The sequence below is a fragment of the Zingiber officinale genome, chromosome 9A, assembly GCF_018446385.1.
Source record: "Zingiber officinale cultivar Zhangliang chromosome 9A, Zo_v1.1, whole genome shotgun sequence".
NCBI lineage: Eukaryota > Viridiplantae > Streptophyta > Magnoliopsida > Zingiberales > Zingiberaceae > Zingiber > Zingiber officinale.
In genome coordinates this window covers 19318320-19328695 of record NC_056002.1, presented here as the reverse complement: position 1 = coordinate 19328695, position 10376 = coordinate 19318320, and positions in this window count along the sequence as shown.

Genomic DNA, 10376 nt, shown 5'->3' with positions numbered 1-10376 from the left:
TATCTTATTTTATTATTTCTAACCAAGTCTTTTTTAGTCTTCCTCTTTCTCGTTTGATATGCATGTTTGTCATAGTTTCACATCGCCTAACTAGAGCATTTATTGGTCATCTAAATATATGCTCATACCATCTTAAACAAGTCTCTTGGAGTTTTTCCTCAATAAATGCAACCCCAACTTTCTCTCTAATGCTCTCATTTCTTAATCTATCCATTCTCGTATGTCCACACATCCACCTTAACATTATCATCTCATCAACTTTCATCTTTTGCTCATGTGCTCGAGTCATAGCCCAATATTCAGCTCCATATAACATAGCTCTAATTACAGTTTTGTAGAATTTTTCTTTAAGTTTCAGATGTACTTTACAATCACAAAAAATATCTGATGCTCTCCTCCATTTCAATCATCTTTCTTGTATTCTACCTAAGATATCTCTCTCAATCCCTCCATCATTTTGCAAAAATGATCCTAAATATCTAAAGATTTTGGTTCCGGCTAACTCGTCATCTCTTATCTTAACAATTATCTCATTATATCTAATATTGCTAAACTTAAATTCTATATATTTACTTTTTATTCTACTAAGGGAACCAGATTACTTATCCTCCATTGATTAGATAATTTTTTTATTTTTAATATCATGTTAAATAATTTTTAAGTCATTCAATATCTTGTTTCCCTAGGCACTTTCATACCTCTACCGAAATATCATATGGTCCAATGACTTTTCCATTATACATCACATTTAAAGCTTATTTTACTTTTAAAGTTTAAATTCTACGATAAAAATTTAAATTTCTATGCTCATTTGACTTACTCAAATTATGTAAGTTAAGTTGGTCACCTAAACCTTTATTAAAAAGTTGATCAAAATACCTCTTCTACCTTTCTTTTATTTCTCCATCATTTACTAGTACCATATTACATTAATCTTTAATGTATTTTATTTGGAAAAGATCTCTTGCCTTCCTTTCACTCATTTTAGGTATTCTATAAATGTCTCTTTCCCCTTCTTTTGTATCCAATTTTTGATATAATCATTCAAAAGTTTCATTCTTTGCTTCATTCACTACTCTCTTAGCTTCTTTCTTGACTATTATATATATATATTTTTAAGTTTTCCTCGTTCTTACAAATATATAATTCCTTATAAACTATTCATTTTTCTTTTACTTTCTTTTGTATTTTCTCATTCTACCACTAAGATTCCTTAGTTGTGCATGCTCCTTTGACCCACCGAGTACACTCTTAGCTACTATTTTTAACTTTGATACCATCTTATCCCATGTTGTATTAGAATCACCATATATTTTACCTAATACTTGTACTCCTACCTTCTCCTTAAATATATTTTGCTTCCCATCCTTTAACTTCCACCACTTAATTCTAGGAGTCATATATATTTTCTTTCTATTAATACTATTTTTGAGGCGTATATCAAACATTACTAACCTATGTTGAGTAGTTAAACTTTTTCTAGGGATGACCTTGTAATCTTTATAAATCTTCCTATCCTTGTTCCTAACCATAAGAAAGTTAATTTATGATTTATTATTCCCACTTTTGAACATGACTAAGTATTCTTCTCTTTTCTTAAAAAATGTATTGGCTAATATAAGGTTATATGCTATCACAAAAATCTAATATAGTTTTCTCTTCCTCATTTCTCGTTCTAAATTCATAACCTCCATGTACCCTCTCATATTCCTCATTTTTCACTCCGATATGCCCATTTAGATCGCCTCATATTAAAATCATTTCATTTGGAAAAATATTTTATAATATTTCATCTAAGTCATCCTAAAATATTAATTTTGTAGCTTCATCTAATCCTACTTGAGGTGCATATGCGATAATTATGTTCATAGTTTCTTTCGCCACTATTATCTTAAGAGCTATAATTCTATCGCATTTTCTAATTACTTCTACAACTTCATCCTTTAACAAACTATCTACAATAATACCCACATCATTTTTTGCTTTACTCTTTCTTGTGTATCATAACTTAAAACTAGAGTTCTCTACCAGTTTTACCTTCTCACCTACCTATTTTATCTCTTGTACACAAAATACTAATTTTTTTCCTAATCATCGTATCTACTACCTCTATAGATCTATCAGTGAGGGTTTCTATGTTTTATGTTTCAAATCTTAGATTATTAGTTTTTTCTATTATATTTATTCTTATCTAACATATGGTGTGAGAACTCTTGCCTATTTAACACTATATCCAAGTTCTCATGGAGATGTAGTGGTCCTTACCGATACATTACAGTCAAACCCTACAATGTGAACTTTTGTATATTTAACACTATACCCGAGTTCTGGAGATGTAGTGGTCCTTGCCGAGACGTTATAGTTGGACCATGCACCATGTTCCTTCTGGGAAACAACCTAGCATTAGCATAATATTTTAATGAATTTATTCATTGAATATTTACCATAGCTTAACACTGGCTGACAACTTAACGCAACCCTCCTCCTTTATTTGGGTTTGGGACCGACCATGACTAGTTCATCATGGATGGAGTTGACTTATATTATAGAACTAGTAAGATTTAAATCTAAATAGAAATTTACCTTAACATTAATGACTAATAGAGTATAACTAGTGAGATTTAAGAATCTGAATCATTAAATTAACATTTTGTAGGTTCTTCTCGCTAGACTCTGTTAGTTAATAAGGCCCTCACTAAAGGATCGCAAAAGAATGCTAGGAGGGGGGGGGGGGGGGATAACACGAGTCACTTTTTTTTGGAAAATAGAGAATATGCAGTGTAAAATAAAGTAAAGAAAAAAATAATCGTTAACATATTATTTTTTACTTGGTTTGAAGTCTGTGACGACTCCTATTCCAAGGCCTACACTCATTGAGTACTTTCGATGGAAAATCAACTAATAGTTCGAATATTATATGAGAATTTAGATTTTTAAAGTGTAAGTAATAAAAAAAATATACCAATGACTTTAGAGTAGAAGATTGAGCGTCATTGTCGGAGGAATGTTTCAGCGTCATGGAGAGCTTTTTGAAGTAGCACGTAAGCACAAAAGTTGTTTGGAATGATCTATTTGAGGTGTTGGTTGAACCCTCTTTTTATAGCCTTGTCCAAGCGCCTAGACCAGTCCCAGGTGTCCCCTTCAAGTTGACATGACGTGACCTCAACGAAGCTCTATCCACCAAATTTTATCCCGATCCAGGCACCTGGACCACTCCCGAGCGCTTGGACGTTGACATGTGACGACCAATCAGAGCGCGCCACCTCATCTACAAGAGTGACTTAGTTCGGGCCCATCCAGGTGCCTGGACCCACTCTAGGGGCTTGGACCGTTTCGGGCGCCTGGAAGCATTTCTGACCAACTTCCAGGTTTTGATTTCCTACATCACAAAGTTAGCAAGACAAGTATAAAATGATATAATAATCATAATAATTAGGGCAGTCTCAAGATTGTCTAGTTTGACTTTAGATTTTGCTGAAATCCTAGGTCGTGTTGGTGCAATATTCCCTAGGGTCAAGGTTAACCAGGTTGACTAAGCTTGAGTTGGCTCAAGCTCAAGTCTTGAAGTTTGGGTTTCGATGTTTGACAATACATGTAGACAACATATGGAGATTGCAGGTGCGATTGTTCATGTGGGGAGATTATGAAGGAGAGTCAAGTAGGTCAAGGTTGACTGGATACTTGACTAGAAAGTCCTAGTGAGTGAAGCTAGGCAGAAGGAAAGTCCTGGTGAGTGAAGCCAGACAGATGAGAAATCCTAGTGAGTGAAGCTAGGTGAAAGTCCCGGTGAGTGAAGTCGGGCAGCTGGAAAATCCTGGTGAGTGAAGCCAGGTGAAAGACCTAGTGAGTGAAGCTAGGCAGTATGGAAAGTCTTGGTGAGTGAAGCCAGGCAAATGAGAAGTCCTAGTGAGTGAAGCTAGGAAGAAGGAAAATTCTAGTGAGTGAAGCTAGGTGAAAGTCCTGGTGAGTGAAGCTAGGCACAGGAAATCCAGATGGATCAAATTTGATCAGACATCTGGTGTTGGGAAGCCCAAGTAGGTCAAAAGAATTGATCGGATACTTGGCATGGGAAATCCAGGTGGATCAAGGTTGATCAGACACTTGGTGGAGATAAGTCCAAGTGGGTCAAGGATGATCGGACACTTGGCACGGTGAGAAAAGTCCAAGTGGGTTAAAGGAATTGACCGGACACTTGGTGAGAGAGTCCTAGCAGGTCAAGGGTGACCGGATGCTAGGCATGATGTACCAACAGGTCATGGTTGACCGGATGTTGGTTTATGGGACTTTGGACTTAGTTTTGGGTAAAAACAAGGAGCTGGATCGATCAGCCGATCGATTGGCTCATGCCCAATCGATCGGCTGATCGATTGGGCGAGTCCCTGCGACAAGTCTCCTACTAATCGATCAGTGGATCGATTGGGAGAATCGCCGATCGCACAGAAAGCCTCTCAATCGATCGGCCGATCGATTGGGAGCCTCCAATCGATCGGCTGATCGATTGGGAGCTGCGATTTTGCGCGATAAGCCCTGGATCGATCAACCGATCGATCCAGGGACTTCCTGAGAGCACAGAGGCACTCTGGATCGATCGGTCGATCGATCCAAAGCCTCCCCAATCGATGGGGAACAATCCAATCGATTGGGATCCGACCGTTGGCACTGGATAAAGACGTTGGCGTGTGATTTCGTCGATATCTCTTCCTCTCTTCTCCACAGGCGATCACGACAGCTTCTCCACGACATTTCTCCACTCTCACCGCCAGTTCTTGAAGGATCTTGGAGAGACATCCAAGTCAAGAGGCGTGTCTACAACAACAAGGAGAAGCTAGGGTTAGGGTTTCATTGTCCAAATCTTGTAAGCTTTCCCTTGTATTTGCTTCTCTTTGTTTCTTGTTGTATTGAGAGTATTGTAGGGCTTCTCTGCCTTTGGTAGTTACCAAAAAGAAGTGTTTACATAGTGGAGGGTGCGTGAGTGTGTGGATCCTTGGACTAGTCACCTCTTCTTGAGGTGTATACCAAGTAAATCCCTAGTATTAGCGTTGAGTGTTGTTTCTTTGTATTTTCCGCTGCATTTCATCACAAGAAACAAGCAACGACGAGCACGAGATCGCACCGAGCTATTCACCCCACTCTAGCAAAATGTAGCTATTCACCCCACTCTAGCTACATTTTGGTCCCAACAAGTGGTATCAGAGCCAGGTTGCTCTTCACTAGAATCATCTTCGGAAGGGGCAAAAAGCTAGAGGGTGAAGAAGTTGGAGCAATTTCTACAAGTCGAAGACTTCATCAAAAGGCTCGACTTTAAGATGGAATTTCGAGATTGACTCGGATTCGACACAAGGGTGCCTCCACCATATGTATTCACGAGTTTCGATTCTTGGAAACCAAGAATCGAAAACTTTCTTATGATGGAGATAGAGCAATGGTTTGCTCTAATGGAAGGCTTCGAGGCTCCAAGGAATTCAAAGGGCAAAATCCTCAAAAAGAGCAAATGGAGCCAAGAACAAATTCAAAAGTGCGAGACGAATGACAAGGTAATCAAATTATTGGTTAATTTATTGCTAAGCACCATTCTTTGCAAAATTGGAGAATTTGAAGATGCAAAAGAATTGTGGAGCAAGTTGGCCGAGATTCATGAGATCCCCTCCACTGTACAAAATAATGAAGAATCCAAAGAGGACGACTCGGTGAACCAAGACCAAGAGAAGGAGAATTCCGAGGTTGAGAGATGCTCAACTTCCGAAGAAGAAGTCCAAGAAGCTTCATCTTCAAAGGAATACAATGAAAAGGGCAAAGAGGGAGCATATTCTTTGCTCCATATACAAGATGAAGATGAAGAAGTCTCCACCTCTGGGATTGAGGGGGAGCGACTTTCGGTGACACCGGATCAAGAAGAAGGAGAAGCTTCTATATCCGGGTCAAATGGAGAAGAAGACATTGCATCCTCCAAAGATCAAGAAACCTTAAATGGAGGATCAAGTGTCATCCCTACATGTGAAGGTAAAAATATTTCTATTAAAAATAAACAACATATCATATGTTTTGAATGTAGGGAACATGGGCACTACAAGAGCAAGTGCCCTAAATTGACTAAGAAGAAGGGCCAAGTGACACCAAATGGCAAGGAGAAGCCCAAAGAGACCGCTCCCGGAAAAAAGAAGAGCAAGGAGCACATTGTGTGCTTCTCTTGCAATCAAAAGGGACACTATCGGAGTCAATGTCCCAAGGGAAAGAAAGCGGTCAAGGCTCAAGGAGGAAGCACAACTCAAGGGGGAGCCTCCAAGGTAAAACGGAAGGTATCATTTATTGAGCCTACCCCTTTAAATAATGATAAAAAGTATGCTAATTCCAACTTTTATCATTTTAATGCTATTTACCATAAAAATAAGGAGCATGATAACATTAAAGAAAAGCATATGGCTCTCCATGCTAAGACTACCACACCTAGGGTTAGGAAGGTAGGTAAAAATTTAGACAAGAACTCTAAGGATTTTAGTTACAAGCCTAAAAATAAAAGTGCTCAAGGATTCAATGAAAAACCAAAAGCTAAAGATTTAATTATAGAAAATCAAGTCTTGAGGTCAAGACTTGATAAATTAGAAAAGACCCTAAAAAGGATGGAAAATATTCTAAAAGGACAAAATGAGCAAAACCTAGGTTTAGGACAACAAGAGTCATCCAATGGTCGTAAGGGGTTGGGATACAAACCTAAAACTAAGAAGGATGCAATTTCTTATCATAGGGTTCTATATAGCTATGGGACAAGCCCTAGGACTAGTGGTCAAGTCAAAAATACTAGGGAAGTTATCCCTAGAAGTATTTTTGCAACAACAAATGTGACTAATACTTCTAAGAAGTCTAAGAAAGTCACTAAGAAGGTCACAAGGGAAGCAATCCCTAGGTTTGACCTAGAAAACGTGACCAAAGCCCCTAAGAAGCCTAACAAGGTCACTAGGAAGGTATCTAGGGAGATTATCCCTAGTGAGTACCTAAAGCATCAAGGAGCACCAATAGATTTTGGGTTCCTAAGAGTATTTTCTCTACCCCTTAGATGGGTTAGAGAGTGTCAACTCTAATTGAAAGGGTAGTTAACTCAATCATGATGAAGTTGGCACTCTAAGAGCATTTTCAAGGTTATTATTAATCTTTGAAAATGAAAATGGATAATTAAATTACTCTTGGAAAGGGTAAGATGTGCCATAACTTAAGAAATTAGATATAATTTTAATTAGCACAAGAGATCAAGTCTAAAGAAATGCCAAGTTGGGATTTTGGCATTTTATTGGGAAGTTAAAGGCAAATCTAAGCCTTATTGTAATTGACTTACTCATGGAAAGAGTAAGATGTGCCATAATGTGAGAAATTTGATTGTAAAATTAAATTGGCACAAAATTAGGAAAATCAAAAGTAATGTCAAAAGTGAATTTTGACATTTTCTTGGGAAATAGTGGGCAATCTAGGTTTTAAATTTTAATTTAGCTAAGGGTTAAGGATACTTAGAGAGATAATCTAGGTATTTCATTTATGCTAATTTGCCATGCTTTGTTTGCCCATCATATACCATGACATCATATTTATTTTTGTATTCATGCCTTATTATGAAAAACATAAAAATATCACATCATGTTATACATACATCATGTAGACATAGGAAATTTTCTTTTAAAAATTATTTATCCTTGATGTATGTCATATCGCATCATGCATAACTTTTAAATTCCTTGCAATTAAGGACAGTTGGCATTTATTAAGAAGTAACATCCTTGGTGGATGCTCATAATCTCAAAATGCCTAGGTAGATATGCATGATCCCTAGATTAGGGCAAAACTAAAATTTTACATCTCACAAAGAACTATAAGGTGGCTTGTATGTGTTTTCGTACACATTAGATGCAAGTGAGATGTTAGGATGATGAACAAAACTCAAGATGTTGATTTAGTGCATTCCTTTGAGTTTTAGGTTCATCAAAATACATAGTTATGTGTTTTCCAATCATTGGGAAAGTTAATGTACAAGTCATGTGCATTGAGCCCAAAGAACATGGTTGGAAATTAGTTTTGAAAAAGATTTTAAAGTGCTTTTGGAAAACTTTGATGAAGACTATCTTTTGATAGTAATCATCATTGAAAAGTTAGACACAAACTAAAAGAAAACACTAAAGTTTTTACGAGTTTTCAAATTTGTATCAATCTTGGAAAATATGAAGTATTTTCATAGAAAACTATTTTTCCTTGATAATATATACCCTAAGGATTGTCTATAAGAATTTTCATGATTTTTTGATTTTTGTAGAATTTTAGAGGAGTTTCTGAAATTCACTGAAATAAATTTTCAATTTTTCAGAGCTCCAATCGATCACCCGATCGATTGGAGTGCCTCAATCGATCGGGCGATCGATTGAGAGGAGTTTTCCCGCGAGCAGAAGCTCGCTGGATCGATCAACCGATCGATCCACGCAGTCTGAATCAATCAATGGATCGATTCAGATGGGTTCAATCGATTGGAACCCAACTCCAATCGATTGGGAATGCTGATTTTGGCTGGGAAAGCCTGATTTCAGTATTTTGAACCACTTTTAGTCTAGGTAACCATTCCTAACCTCTCAAAACACATTTATATATATTTAGGGGGAGTTTTCATGATGAAAACAAGGATGGATTGGTTAAGGAAGACTAAGTAGAGGTTTAGGTTGAGGTTTGGTTTCAATATTGAATTTTTGAACCTCAAATCTTCAAAATTTGGGTTTCCTAAAGGTTTAGGGATTCCAAGTCATTGTTGGTGCAATGATAGAGGTTACGTGCATGTCTTTAGGGGGAGTTACTCTTTAAGGACATGAAAATCTATTTTTCATACACCTTGGAAGGTGGTTAACCTTCTTTATCGAAAATGCTCAAGGTTGGGCATTTGAATGTAATGGAGAGTGGATATCTTCATAATTCATGTGATGTATGCTCACGGATGAGCATTTGATGACAATGAAGGGTATGAGACCTTCATTTGAATCATGTGTGAATATACCAAGTGGTATATGCTCAAGGATGAGCATTGAGAATAATGAAGGGTATGAGATCTTCGTTATTATGTTGTGAACAATAAGGGAAGTTGTACACAATGTTGGGTAACTCTTCAGGGGGAGAGTTTTTGATGTGTGCCAATAGGGGGAGAATGTGTGGTTAAGTTAGGCCTTCATTACCTAAAGAGGGAGTTTGCCTTCTAGAAAAGGAGGAGAATGAAGGAAACCATCATTCTTACATTAGCATGAAGGAGAGTTGAGGCTATGAGATTAGCCTAACTTAAAGGTATTGTCAAACATCAAAAAGGGAGAGATTATTGGTGCAATATTTCCTAGGGTCAAGGTTGACCAGGTTGACTAAGCTTGAGTTGGCTCAAGCTCAAGTCTTGATGTTTGAGTTTCGATGTTTGACAATATATGTAGACAACACATGGAGATTGCAAGTACGATTGTTCATGTGGGGAGATTGTGAAGGAGTGTCAAGTAGGTCAAGGTTGACTGGATACTTGACTGGAAAATCCTAGTGAGTGAAGCTAGGCAGAAGGAAAGTCCTGGTGAGTGAAGCCAGGCAGATGGGAAATCCTAGTGAGTGAAGCTAGGTGAAAGTCCCGGTGAGTGAAGCCGGGCAGCTGGAAAATCCTGGTGAGTGAAGCCAGGTGAAAGACCTAGTGAGTGAAGCTAGGCAGTATGGAAAGTCCTGCTGAGTGAAGCCAGATAAATGAGAAGTCCTAGTGAGTGAACCTAGGCAGAAGGAAAATCCTAGTGAGTGAAGCTAGGTGACAGTCCTGGTGAGTGAAGCCAGGCACAGGAAATCCAGATGGATCAAATTTAATCAGACATCTGGTGTTAGAATGCCCAAGTAGGTCAAAGGAATTGACCGGATACTTGACCCAGGAAATCCAGGTGGATCAAGGTTGATCGAACACCTGGTGGAGATAAGTCCAAGTGGGTCAAGGATGACCGGACACTTGGCACGGGGAGAAAAGTTCAAGTGGGCCAAAGGGATTGACCGGACACTTGGTGAGGGAGTCCTAGCAGGTCAAGGGTGACCGGATGCTAGGCATGATGTAGCAACAGGTCATGGTTGACCGGATATTGGTTTAGGGGAATTTGGACTTAGTTTTGGGCAAAAATAAGGAGTTGGATCGATCAGTCGATCGATTGGCTCATGCCCAATCGATCGGCTGATCGATTGGGTGAGTCCCTGCGATAAGCCTCCTCCCAATCGATCAATGGATCGATTGGGATAATCGCCGATCGCACAGAAAGCCTCTCAATCGATCGGCCGATCGATTGGGAGCCTCCAATCGATCGACTGATAGATTGGGAGTTGTAATTTTACGCGATAAGCCTTGGATCGAT